Genomic DNA, 12,029 nt, shown 5'->3' with positions numbered 1-12,029 from the left:
CATACCAGTCGTACCAGGATGGGGAGTAAGGAAAAAGGTACTCTTCGAACCAACACAGATTCCCATCACGGCACAATTGGTAACTGGGGTCACAAGGACCCCATCTCAGTTAGTAGACTTGAGGGGACACACGAGGGCCCACACCCTCCATATAAGCACAACCAGGGGCGTAGAAGCGGCTAGAGCTGTTGCATTAGTAGTAGCACCCATAACTGACCCACTTGCAACCATGGAGGTAGGAAATACCGAAGGAGGAATACACTGTGAAGAGCCAGAGGGAGACAAAGGAAAGGGGACTGAGGAAACAGACATGGAGACAGAAGCAGACAGCCTGTTAGCGAGATTCCAGATGGACATAGAGGTTCCACCTCCTTCACCATCATTGGGGATTGATCAGCAGGAGGAGAGCCAGAGGATTGAAGAAATCGGGAAAGGGCACAGTACGTCCTCACCAGCAAAGATCCAAGAGTGGGAACCAGTTGCGCAGCATTTTCTTTCCGAGTTGGAAGTAATGAGGGCAGCCACAGAGAGGATGATAGACCATTCTCGAGGATCTGAGATGCCTGCTATAGTAAGAGTAACGGAAGCACTACTGGCGTTTATGACAGAAGGCTGCGAGAGGGAGTTCTCAAAGAAAATTAGGAACCAAGGTTGGCCCGACACGAAAACTCTAGAGATAGTAGCAGAATGGGGAGTACCACAGATCCTTAGTGGGCATACAGGAGGTAATCAGAAAGTAATGAGAGCTCTCACTTCCATAGAACAGACTTTTTGCGCTACATTCTTACAGCTCCAAAGGATGACCTGGAAAGAGAACAGAATGGAAGAAGTCCATACCTTAGCCCTTCAGTGAGAGAGTGAGCTAAAAGAAACGATCCAGGCTATGGAGCAAGAAATGGTTCAAGAGAAAACCACGTGGTGTGAAACAGAACGGAAGTTGGCTGCCTCTGAGAAGGACCGAATGGATGCACTCAGGCTTCTGAAAGCCACGCGAGAGAAGCAACTTATTGCTGAGAGGGACCTGAAGATACTCCGAGAACGGACCACTACGGGAACAGGGACATCCTCTTGTCCCTCTAAGTAGATATTTCTTGTTATTTTGCTGTAGTGTTCGTCTGGAAGACGAACAATTTTTAGGGGGGGATGATGTAAGCCAGTTAATTAGTAAATAAGGCTTTTTAATGCTTTAATAGAAAATAATAGTATTAAGTTATATCCGCGGGTAGTTAGTTGCCGGACGGTTGGTGGCCTAACCAACCGCGAACTCTTTATATTGTAAACTTGTAGCACATTGTGGGGACATCGGATTTGGAGACAAATATGATATACACCTGTGTTACACGAATCTATTCTGGTATACTGTGTTGTGTGTTATTGGTTCCATGCTAATGAATTGCTATGCTCTGGTATTGTACATTGTATATTGATGTCCCCTATGCTACCACCTGAACCACTTAGGCTACTAACAAACACTTCGACAAAATTTAGGATCATTAAAATATCAACGTTTGCAACTTGATCCTATAACCTCAAAAACCCTAGACGGCACTATGCATGATCAAAACTCCAAGACTCGAGCATGGGAAACACAAAATTGCCCATTAAGCAGCCAAAACCCTAACCTAACAAGGCAGAAAGATGGAAAAGAGGGGGTCCCCGTTAGCAATGGGGCGATGTGTGAAAAGGTCACAACAAAACATAGCATCAAACGAATCATATCGAATCTATTAATGCATTAGCAGCTTCTGCAAGATAAGACTTCTCTAACCCATTTATCTCCTTTATTCTGATATGGTTTATTCATCTATGCTATTAGATTATCTGATTTATGCTTTCCGAACTGAATATGTTTATCAGATTGTAACATTGATCATGATTATGATATTGGCATTGGATAAAGATGGATTAGATCGACGACTTGCTTAACATAGTTAAGTGTCGATCTAAATGCTATCGGGCTAATAACCCAATAGCATATTAATGTCAATTCATTTATGAATCGGCATTAATATGCTATCAGCGTATTAACCCGACAGCATATGTAATGCTATTTGTTATCGGGTTTAGTTCATACCGATAAACATTTATAATCGGGCCATTAACAAAGCATCATAACTAACACTGTTTCAACCGAGTGTTCAAGTATTAAATGTTAGTTACCAAACATAACCGAAATCGGGATGTGCAATATGGAAAGACACCGATCAATAGGTGCCTTGATCGGTCATGTCTAAAGTCAAGACATCTATTGACCGGTCTTCTAAAACATATAAAGCCCGACATGAATCATTTGGAGAAGACATATAAAAATATTAATGATCTCTCTCCTTCAGCCTGCAACAAAACAATCAGATTATCAGACAATATAAACATATAAACTTCTCACATATATAATTTGTTCTTTTATTGCAATTGAATAAAACTTTACAGAATCATCATTGAATAAGATTCAGAACATATGATAGCATCATGATCAAATTAATCAAATAAGAGTTTAAATTTATTTTTGTTTTTTTTGTTTTGTTTTTTATAGGTAATGGGCCGAAGCCGATGAGGTGTACGTACCCTACCCCCTTTGTGAGATTTGAACTTGTGACTTCTAATTCAAGAGCACAAGTTCTCCACCACTAGGCCAACTCAGGTTGTACAGTTTAAATTTATTATTAATTTAATAATTTATTAATTATTAATAAATAATAAAAATTATAATAATTTACAAGTGATTAATTTTTAAAAATCAGAAAAACTTTACTCGCTGCAACAAGGATCCAGATTTTCTAAAAAAAAATTAATTGCTTTCAAAACTGAAAAATAATATTTTTTTTATTTTTTTATAAAAAAATTGTTTTTTAATTGCCATTAGTGCTGAAAATGGCTACCTGTCCCTGGGACGGCTAAAGGACGGCTTGGGCGTCCCCTGCTATTCTAGGGAAGGTCAAAGGTCCCTAGAAAAATAGTTGACTGTTTCCGAAAAATTTCGGGGATCGGGAACAGCTTGGAAACGTTTCCGACCATCCCCAAGTCCCCAAAACAGTTTCCATTTCCGAAACGGGTGCCTTAAGGCCAGAAACGCGTTTCCGGGTAGCACTAGTTTATTTGTAGATTTTTTCAAGAGTAATGGAATGCAAGAGGGGGTCATTAAGAAGGAACTGCGGAACTTGGGTTAATCAATGCTTAGAGTGATTCCTTGGTCCCTTGAAAAAAAAATTGACAAGGTAGTTACAAAACCTGCCCCGAGATGACTTGAAATAAAAAATGTGCCTCCCTGGCTTTGGAAAATTAGCCTTCGCCTCCTCAAATTGTTGGGGAATGTTCTACAAGTCAAGGAGTCAAAGGTAACCCTCTATCATTTGAATGCTAGGGTTCTTATTTCTATTGATACAAATTTTGATATTCCTAAAGTTATTTCAATTCAACTAGATAGTAAAATCGTTTGTTCTGTGAAATTGAACTTCTTGATTCTTTGAATTCTTGTTTCCTTTGTAAAAAGAATGGGCACTTGGGGAAAGACTGCCCTAAAGCATCTATGAGGCTGACAGGGATTTTTGAGGAAAATCCAGCTGATAGCAAAGGGAATGTTTCTGATAAAGAAAGGCTGCTCCTAATATTTCAGAGGAAAATTTTGATGACCACATGGTTGATAATATCCCAATGGGCACTAATTCCAATAAGGTAGAGACTACTCCGTCACCTAATGGTTCTGCAAAGGAAAATGTAAGTCTCTCTGTCAAATCTGTTATTTGATGGGGACCTAGTTGTTCTTGAAGTGATTGACCCTACGGCTCCCATAGAGTTTCAATCTGATCTTGGAATAAGCAAATGTTAAAGTTCATCTGGACCTAAGAATGCCCAACAATTAGCCCTGGCAACCTTAAAGTCTCAGGATGATGAGATTAGACAGAAGTTTGGCTCCTCCAAGCCTAACCAATGTTATTAGATACTGGGCCTACTGCTCTTTATTCCTCTACTATCAGACCCCGAGATGGATGTGTCTATAAATAGTCAACAAGCTCCATAAAACAAAGAGGATAAGAAAAGAAAGCAGGCTAAAAGATCAAGGAATGCAGACCCTAGTATTGTTAAAAAGAATGTTAAAAAAAGAAAGGAAGATAAGATACCTAAATGCATGGATAGACTTTATAAGAATCAGAAGTCGGAACTCTTCTCTGAATCTAGATGATCTTAAACATTTGTAGCTGGAAGGTTAGGGGGGGGTTGGAATCCCCTAATAGAAAGTATGTCCTTAGGCCCTTTTGCAATGACAAGTCAAAGCTTGACTTTTTGTGCCTCCAGGAAATTAAGGTTGTTGGTTTTCAAAGGGATTGTGTTATGAATATTTTTTGGAATTCTGCTAGGACCTTCTATACCTCTCATGAGAAGGGTAAAGGTGTTGCAACTATTTTTGTTAATCCTTAATGGGTCAACTTTGTTACTCAGTGGTGTACATCCCCTTGTAATAGACTTGTTTGGCTTGTCTTGTAAATAGACAACCGGGCCTTTAAAGTTTGTTCTCTTTATGCTTCTAATGACTACAAATAGAGGTGTGGTTTGTGGAACTGGATGGTTGTTAACTTGCCCAGAGTTCCATGGCTTGTCACTGGTGACTTTAACATGCTTGAGTATAAAGAGGACAAGCTAGATGGCAAGGAGGGGCTTTGGAAAGGCAATGAATTGTTCTTTTGGTCTAGGTTGAACAGGTCCCTATCTCTTGTTGATCCTCTCGAGAATAAGAAAGCTGATTTTAAAGATATCTGGTTCACCTGGTGTAATTATTAGTCTCAAAATAAGAGAATATATTCTAGGCTTGACAGATTTTATGGTAACAAGAATTTTTTCTCCTTCAAGCAGGATAGTAAGGGTCAGTTGGTCTCAGTGTTTCTAACCACTATGTCAGACCATTCTCCTATTGAAACTTGTGTTGTTGTGGGCCAGTGCGGTTGTGATGCTAAGATGCCTCAATCTTCTTGTTTCAAATTGAATGACTCCTCACTAAATGACTGTATTTGCTTGCATGGCAACATAACTGCTACAATTATCTCTAAAAGGTTGAATAAGGATGCTACTACTATCAAAAGGTGGGAGGCTCTGGTGTCTTTATGGAGAAAATTGTTCGATATTGTGGGAGAAAAGAAAGTTGTTGACAAAAGTTGAATTGAACTATTGCTGCAAGGGAAATTGTTAGACCTGGAGGGAAGAGTTGCAAAGAAATATCTGACTCGAATATTTAAAATATAAATTGACTAAATTTAAGTCTTTTCTAAGGAAGATCCAAGTTGGCTTCATGGTGGTGATAAGGAGTCTAAATAGTTTTTCAACCTTATCAGATACAAGCAGGGCAGAGAGACAATTAGGCCTATTGAAATTGGAGGATGTTTATCTGATGACTGTACTTTTAGGAAGCCTTCTGTAACTTTTTCAAAGTCTATTTTCTTCTGAAAGTGATAGTAATTGTAGAGATGCAAGACCCTTTGTCGAAGGACCATTCCAAACAAAATTTAGCCAAGAAGAAGCTATGTTTCTTGACAGAGATATCTCTGTAGATTAAATTGTCAATACTATTCATTCTTTTAGTAATGGTAAATCCCTTTGATGTGATGGTTTTCTTATTGAATTTTACAAAGTTAATATTGACTGGATTAGAGCTGAACTGTTGTAAGTGTAAGAGGCAGCCTTCAAAAAGTACTCATTGGGTAAAGATATCAATAGAGGCATAGTTCAACTAATTTCTAAGGATGGTGCCTAAAGGCTTATTAAGAACTGGAGGCCAATTGCCTTGCTAAATGTTTCATACAAGATTCTGGCCAAAACCCTTGCCATCTGACTTTTGGGTATCTAAAGGAGGTGGTCTTTGTTACTCAAACTGGGTTTATTGAAGGTAGGTACTGTTGACGTGTTTTTTATGACTACGTCGAACATAGAATAAAGTTGCCTAACGGTCACTTCACTCTCTCTTGATCAAAGTGTGATTGCATACTAAGATTGCAAGAAGTTCAAACAATCGACTCCAAGGTTCCTTTATGCTACAGACGTGACTCAGTTGGTTGATGTGATTGCTGGTAATCCAAGGGGCCTTACGTTTGGATCATTCTTTCACTTCTTTGTTGTGGCGTGGAACTTCATCATCAAATATAGCAATTCTATGATGCTTTTGCTTCAAACGGACTGAACTAGAATGAACTAGAAATAAAGGGGAAAGGGTTTAGAAGGATATAAATCTACTCCTAAGGGCAGTGATATCAATAGATAGTGCTCTAGTGGACGAACTCCAAATAAACCAAGCTCTACTTCGCCAAGATCAACTACAACTCCGCAAGAACCGGTGCAATCTTCTGAGGATGTTGAAGGATTTTCACATTGAGAAAGTGCATTTGAATACCCAACACAGCGCAATCCAAACGACTATTCACAATCGAACTTAGCATAGATTTGGGGGTTCAGGCTAACTTTACACTGCAACTTACAATCAGCAAGATGCAAAAAGTATGAACCATGGGAATTCATCAAACACCATTAGATTCTACATTGAAATCAAAGCACTTTATCTAACAACTAAGAAAATAAAATTCTACTCTAAGTGAGGAAGGTGAAACCATGCAATTTTGAAAAATAACTTAAGTGGACACCATCAGAGAACAATGTTTCACTGTTATTATCTCAAAAACATATCTCAACAATTTCATACAAAGCTCCCTCCTCTTACAAATGAGGGCGTCACCCCTTTATATAGGCCTTAGGCCATGATTACATGCAAAACCCTAATTAAGGTTTCACCCTAGAAAATTCCCCACTCAAGATGCAACAAGGTGGGAATCAGTAATTAATACCTATTAAGCCCATGTACAATTAATTCAAAAGTACCCAAAATAGCATCCATTGCGCATTAAATGCGCCACCTCTTTCAAATTCACCCAACATGCGTTGAATATTCATCCATGCAAAAATCACCCCATTATGTCATAAATGCTCCATCATTTCCACATGCGGCAGCTGCATGCAAAAAGAATCTGCCATAAATTCAACATGCAGTGACCGGGTCGCCATTTGGTCAAATATTCCGGCAATGAATGCGTCACCATACTGCCATGCATTCAATAGATCCTCACCATGCAAGTGGACCTCGTCATCATATATCCGCTCCTGCACATGTAGAATTGTTGGAGAGAGAAAATTTGATTCAGGAAGAATTTTCTTGAAGTCTCTTCAACTTTCCTTGCTTGGAGAAGGTTTTCCATCAATTTTCACCATCTCCTATTTTTTAGGAATTTTCCGCAAATTAGGGTTTCAAGTCCAGGAGGGAGAGAATTCTCCCACGAATCCAAATCTGTAAAAAATTTGAAATTTGGATGTGATTTGATGCCCGAGAATAGATTTTTCAAAAATTTTCTCTAGGAAATTTCTTGTTCAGTTCATCCCTAATTCCTTCCTTGCCTTAGAAATTTTATCTTCAATTCCTCCTTGGGTGTGATTTCTTCCTTGCTTGGAATTCTGTCCCGAAGGAAAGAATTTCCAACACAGCGCCAAATTTTCACCTTTTCCAAGAATTATGTCATGAAGGAAGGAATTTCCAACACTTAAGTCAATTTTTCACCTTTTCTAGAATTCTATCCTAAAGGAAGGAATTTCCAACACTTGGCCAAATTTTCACATTTCCAAGAATTCTGTCGTGAAGGAAGGAATTTCCATCACTTAGTCAATTTTTCCACTTTCCTGGAATTTTGTCATGAAGGAATTTCCATTACTTAGCCAAATTTTCATCTTTCCTAGAATTTTGTCCTGAAGGAAAGAATTTCCAACACAGCCAAATTTTCATCTTTCCTGGAATTCTTCTTCTTCTGCGCAATTCTTCCCCGAGGAAGGAATTTTTTGAATTTTGAACTTTTCTCCCTGAACCTTGATTTTTTTACATCTTGCTTCCAAACTTGGGCACATTTTGGAACTGGACAAGAAATTTTGGAAATTTGTTCCTTGAAGAAGGATTTTTTTGTGCTGTTTGAATTAACCATGTCCGCAGGGAGCTTTTGACCAATTTTTTCACACCCCCTATTTTTTAGGGATTTCCCTAAAATTTAACACCCGAGTCCAGTAGAGAGAGAAATCTGTCACGATTCCAAATCTGCAAAAATATTCGGATTCTCGTAAAAAAAATCCCCGAGGGAATTTCTGCTTTTCATTCCTCCTTGAGCCTTGGATTTTCATGCCTTACACAATTTTTTTAATTTTCCAACTTACGCGTGGAATTCACTTTGTGAAGGAATTCATCATTTCATCCTTGGCCATTTGATTCTTGGAATCCTGCTTCTAGCATGGATGGAATTTTGACTCAAAGGAGGAATTCATCAAATCTCTTCACCTTCACTGACTCCCTCTATTTGGCGCCCTCCTGAGGAGTAGGGTGGAATTTTGTGCTTGCCAAGGATTCAATGCATTTCAAAGAATTCCAAGGTCACCTCATTGTGGCGCCCTATGACCTTCTTGGGCGGATTTTTGACCTTGTCATGGAATTCACAATATTTTCCATTTTCCGCATTGACCTTACTTTGGCACCATGCAAATGTCTTGGGCGGATTTTTGCTAGGAGGAAGGAATTTTGACCATGGAGGAATCTTCCTTTATCAGAATATATATATGAAATATAACGTTTTCTTATACTTTAAGTTATATTTCATATATATTGGCAGGATGTTTGAGAGTGATTTCAAATCCCTAAGAATTATAATGCAAATTCTGGATTTTAGAAGATCTTTCAAATTTTCATACTTGGTCAAATTTCAGGCCATTTCCGGATCAGGATGACATTGGTGGATTGATGTGAATTTCCGGACTTAGATGATTTTGCATGCTTTCCACTTCTGGAATAGGAGTTCCATACTTAACCATTTTTTTGATCCAACTTGTCTACCTTCCGACTCTTCCGGATTTAGAAATGATCTTCACGAACGTTCAGCCTTCAGCGTCTTCAAGGATGAACCTGCCAAAATAGATTTTCCCAAATAGTAAGTGTTTCAAAATGTTGGGGTTTGGACAAAACAGGTTAGGAAAGCACTTACTAAAAATAGTAAGATTGATTTTTGGCAAAATGACAACATTCTGGGACTCGGTGAAATCCCTAAAAAATAGAAACTTTCTAAAAATAGAAAGTTGCTCCGTTTTGGCTCCAATTTTACTGGGAGGTTCCTTGAAGGGTCATGATTCCAATTATATGTTCAGATTTTCCAAAACCCTAATAAAAACCCCTAAATCTAGGACTAAAGGTAGAAACCCTAAAATCGACAAAACATGCCCTAGACTTCATCAAATTCACCCAAACGAAAAACAAACTTATTCGATTTGACCCCTAAACACTTGCAAAGTAGAGAGACTGACGAGATTGCCGCGAAAAGACCCAACAACAAAAAACCAAAAGACCGAAAGGACCTAAAAGGTAGGGGGTCCCCATTTGTAATGGGGCGATGTGTGAAAACATCACAACAGGTACATTCTGGAAAGCCTGATTACTAGTTTGGAGGGTATGGATTGGACCAAGTACAGTGATCAGAATGTTTCTATGATTTTGTTCAATTTTGAAAAAGCTTATGATAGAATTGAATGGTCTTTTGTGAATTATATCTTGAAGGCTTTTGGTTTGCCCCCTACGTTTTGTAGGTGGATTAATATTCCATTTAATGATTCATCAACTCAAATTGATATTAAAGGGGAGTTTATTGACCCTATTGTATTGCAAAGGCCAGTCAGGCAAGGTTGTCCTATTGCTCCTACCCTCTTTGTGATAGTTGTTGACACTCCATTGTGTATTAAGAACTGGTCTTATTACTCCTATCCATGGGAGTTGGCTCCCTAATGATGATCATTTATTAAATGCTCAGTTTGTTGATGATACTAATTTGTTTGTAGAAAGGAATGAGGAGAATTTTGACAATGTGTTGAAGAGAACAGAGATTTTTTGTGTAGCTTCCAGAGCAAAAAAAATCTAGCCATGAGTCTACTATCCTCAGCTGGGATCATGAACCACCAAAGAGGATTAAGAATAAAAATTGGCAATGGGCTGGTCCAAATAGGGTGGTTAGATATCTTGGTATTCCTTTTGTTGTCTCTTTTCTTGAAAAACATGTGAAATTGGTTATACCTTAAAATTGAAAAGAAGCATCAGAATTGATAGACTCATCTGTTATCTCTTGTTGGTAGGATTCAGGTTATGCAAAAAGTACTTGCTTCTCACTCTATCTATTATTCTTATACTTGATTATTTGTTAATGGTCATTTTAAGAAGCTCCCAAATGTTTTAAGAGATTTTATTTGGTCTAATGAAAAAGGTAATAGGAAGAGGTAGACTATTAATCAGTCATGGTGCTGCCTGCCAAAAAGTATTGGCGGTCCAGGACTTTTTAGAATCAGAGGATTCATTGTGTTGCTTATCTGTCAAATGGATTATAAAAGCATGTGATGTTTCTGAACTGTGGAAAATTCTGATCAGGAATTATTTAGCTCTCTTTAGGCCGAAGAACGGAAAAGCTTGGATGTCTCTTCATCTTCATGATGTGCTGTTTAGCAATTTTGATGTGAAAAGTTTTGGGTCTCTAGTGTTTAACAACATTTGGAAGGCTTGGGGTAAAGTTAAGTACTTGATTTGTAACTGTGATGCTCTTTCTCAAGATGAAGGTTCATGTGTGGACAGCAGATCTATTTGGTGGAATTTGATATTAAATGGCAAACCCCTAGCCCTTATTCAAGGGTGTTCGGCTAAGTTATGGGCATCCAAAGGGATCTCTGCCTTCCAGGACATTCTTGCTAATGGTGTTTTAAAGAGTTGGGAACAGTTAAGGACAAGTTTTGACAATAGTACTCACAAGAGTTGGGAACAGTTAAGGACAAGTTTTGAAAATAGTACTCACAAGTTAAGAACAGTTAAGGACAAGTTTTGGAGAGTACTTTAAGGAGTATTGTTTTTCTTGTATTTCTGATAAAAGATATTGATTTAATTTCTGAAGTTTCTTGGATTGATGGTAGCCCTTTTGATCAGGTCTCGGTTAAAAGATCTATTGCATGTTGACTGGTACGAGGGATGTTTTCGATTGACTAAATAACTCCTGGAATCTTGATTGGTCTGAGTCCAGTTGGTCAATTAGATTATTCATATTTGGTCTAAATCTAGTGAGCCTATGAAAGCCTATTTTAGATGGTTGCTCTTGCTGAAAAGATTGGTTGTTATCTATGTGTTGCAGTCTTGTGGTATTCCTGCTAGATCTTGTTCTCTTTGTGATCAGGTGGAAACCTTTGAGCATTTGTTTTTTGAGTGCCCCTTTGCTTTTCCTATTTGGTCGATGTTTCTCAGGGATCTCATTGGGTGGGGCAACAAAGATGGATTTAATTGGTCTGAAATTCTTGCTGGTTATCTTCATTTTTTTTTGGTGATCTTAATTGGCTTCTGTTGACTAATGAGATTTTATAGTTTATCTGGAAAAAAGAGAAACAAAGAGATTTTCCAAGGAAAAAGAAGGTGCCTTATTGAATTCCGTTGTGAGCTCACCTTTCTAAATGTTGCAAGCAGGTCTCTGCCATTACGGAGATACCTAAAGACAGATTTATCATCCTACTGCAGGCAGGCCTGACAATTATTTACAAAATAGAGATCCAGGGTGCTCACTTCTTCCCGCAGGGGAGAAACAATGTGAACAAAGAAGAGCTGGAGATTTTAAAGCAATACATGGGTAAACATAACATTCAGAATAAACCAAAGATGGATGCAAGAGATAGATTCCAACCTGTGGTTAAGGATGTGGATTCTGACTTTATTGAGCCACCTATTGAGACTTATGAGTGTGATCAATGTGAAGTCAGCAGTAATGTTAGGTGTTGCTGGGAGTAATTATAGGTGGGATGGTTTCATTTTGTGATGTAATTGCTACTCAATATTAGACTGAGATCCACCTTTTGACAGGTGATACGCAGTATACCTTTTGTGGAGCTCCAGCTCCTTATATTGTAAAAATCTCTGTTTTGTCAACGATCTTCAATATAAACAAGTACTCATG

The 12,029-nt window shown here is 38.3% G+C and overlaps 1 protein-coding gene across 2 annotated transcripts in view; it reads right to left on the bottom strand.

Annotated features, from left to right (window-relative positions):
* LOC131072423 (uncharacterized protein At5g03900, chloroplastic) overlaps positions 1 to 12,029 on the bottom strand; it is a 272,405-nt gene that overhangs the window by 110,550 nt on the left and 149,826 nt on the right. The gene's annotated exons all lie outside the window — the stretch shown is intronic.

This window comes from Cryptomeria japonica, chromosome 8, assembly GCF_030272615.1.
Source record: "Cryptomeria japonica chromosome 8, Sugi_1.0, whole genome shotgun sequence".
Taxonomy (NCBI): Eukaryota; Viridiplantae; Streptophyta; class Pinopsida; order Cupressales; family Cupressaceae; genus Cryptomeria; species Cryptomeria japonica.
This window is presented reverse-complemented; position numbering and strand designations above follow the sequence as displayed.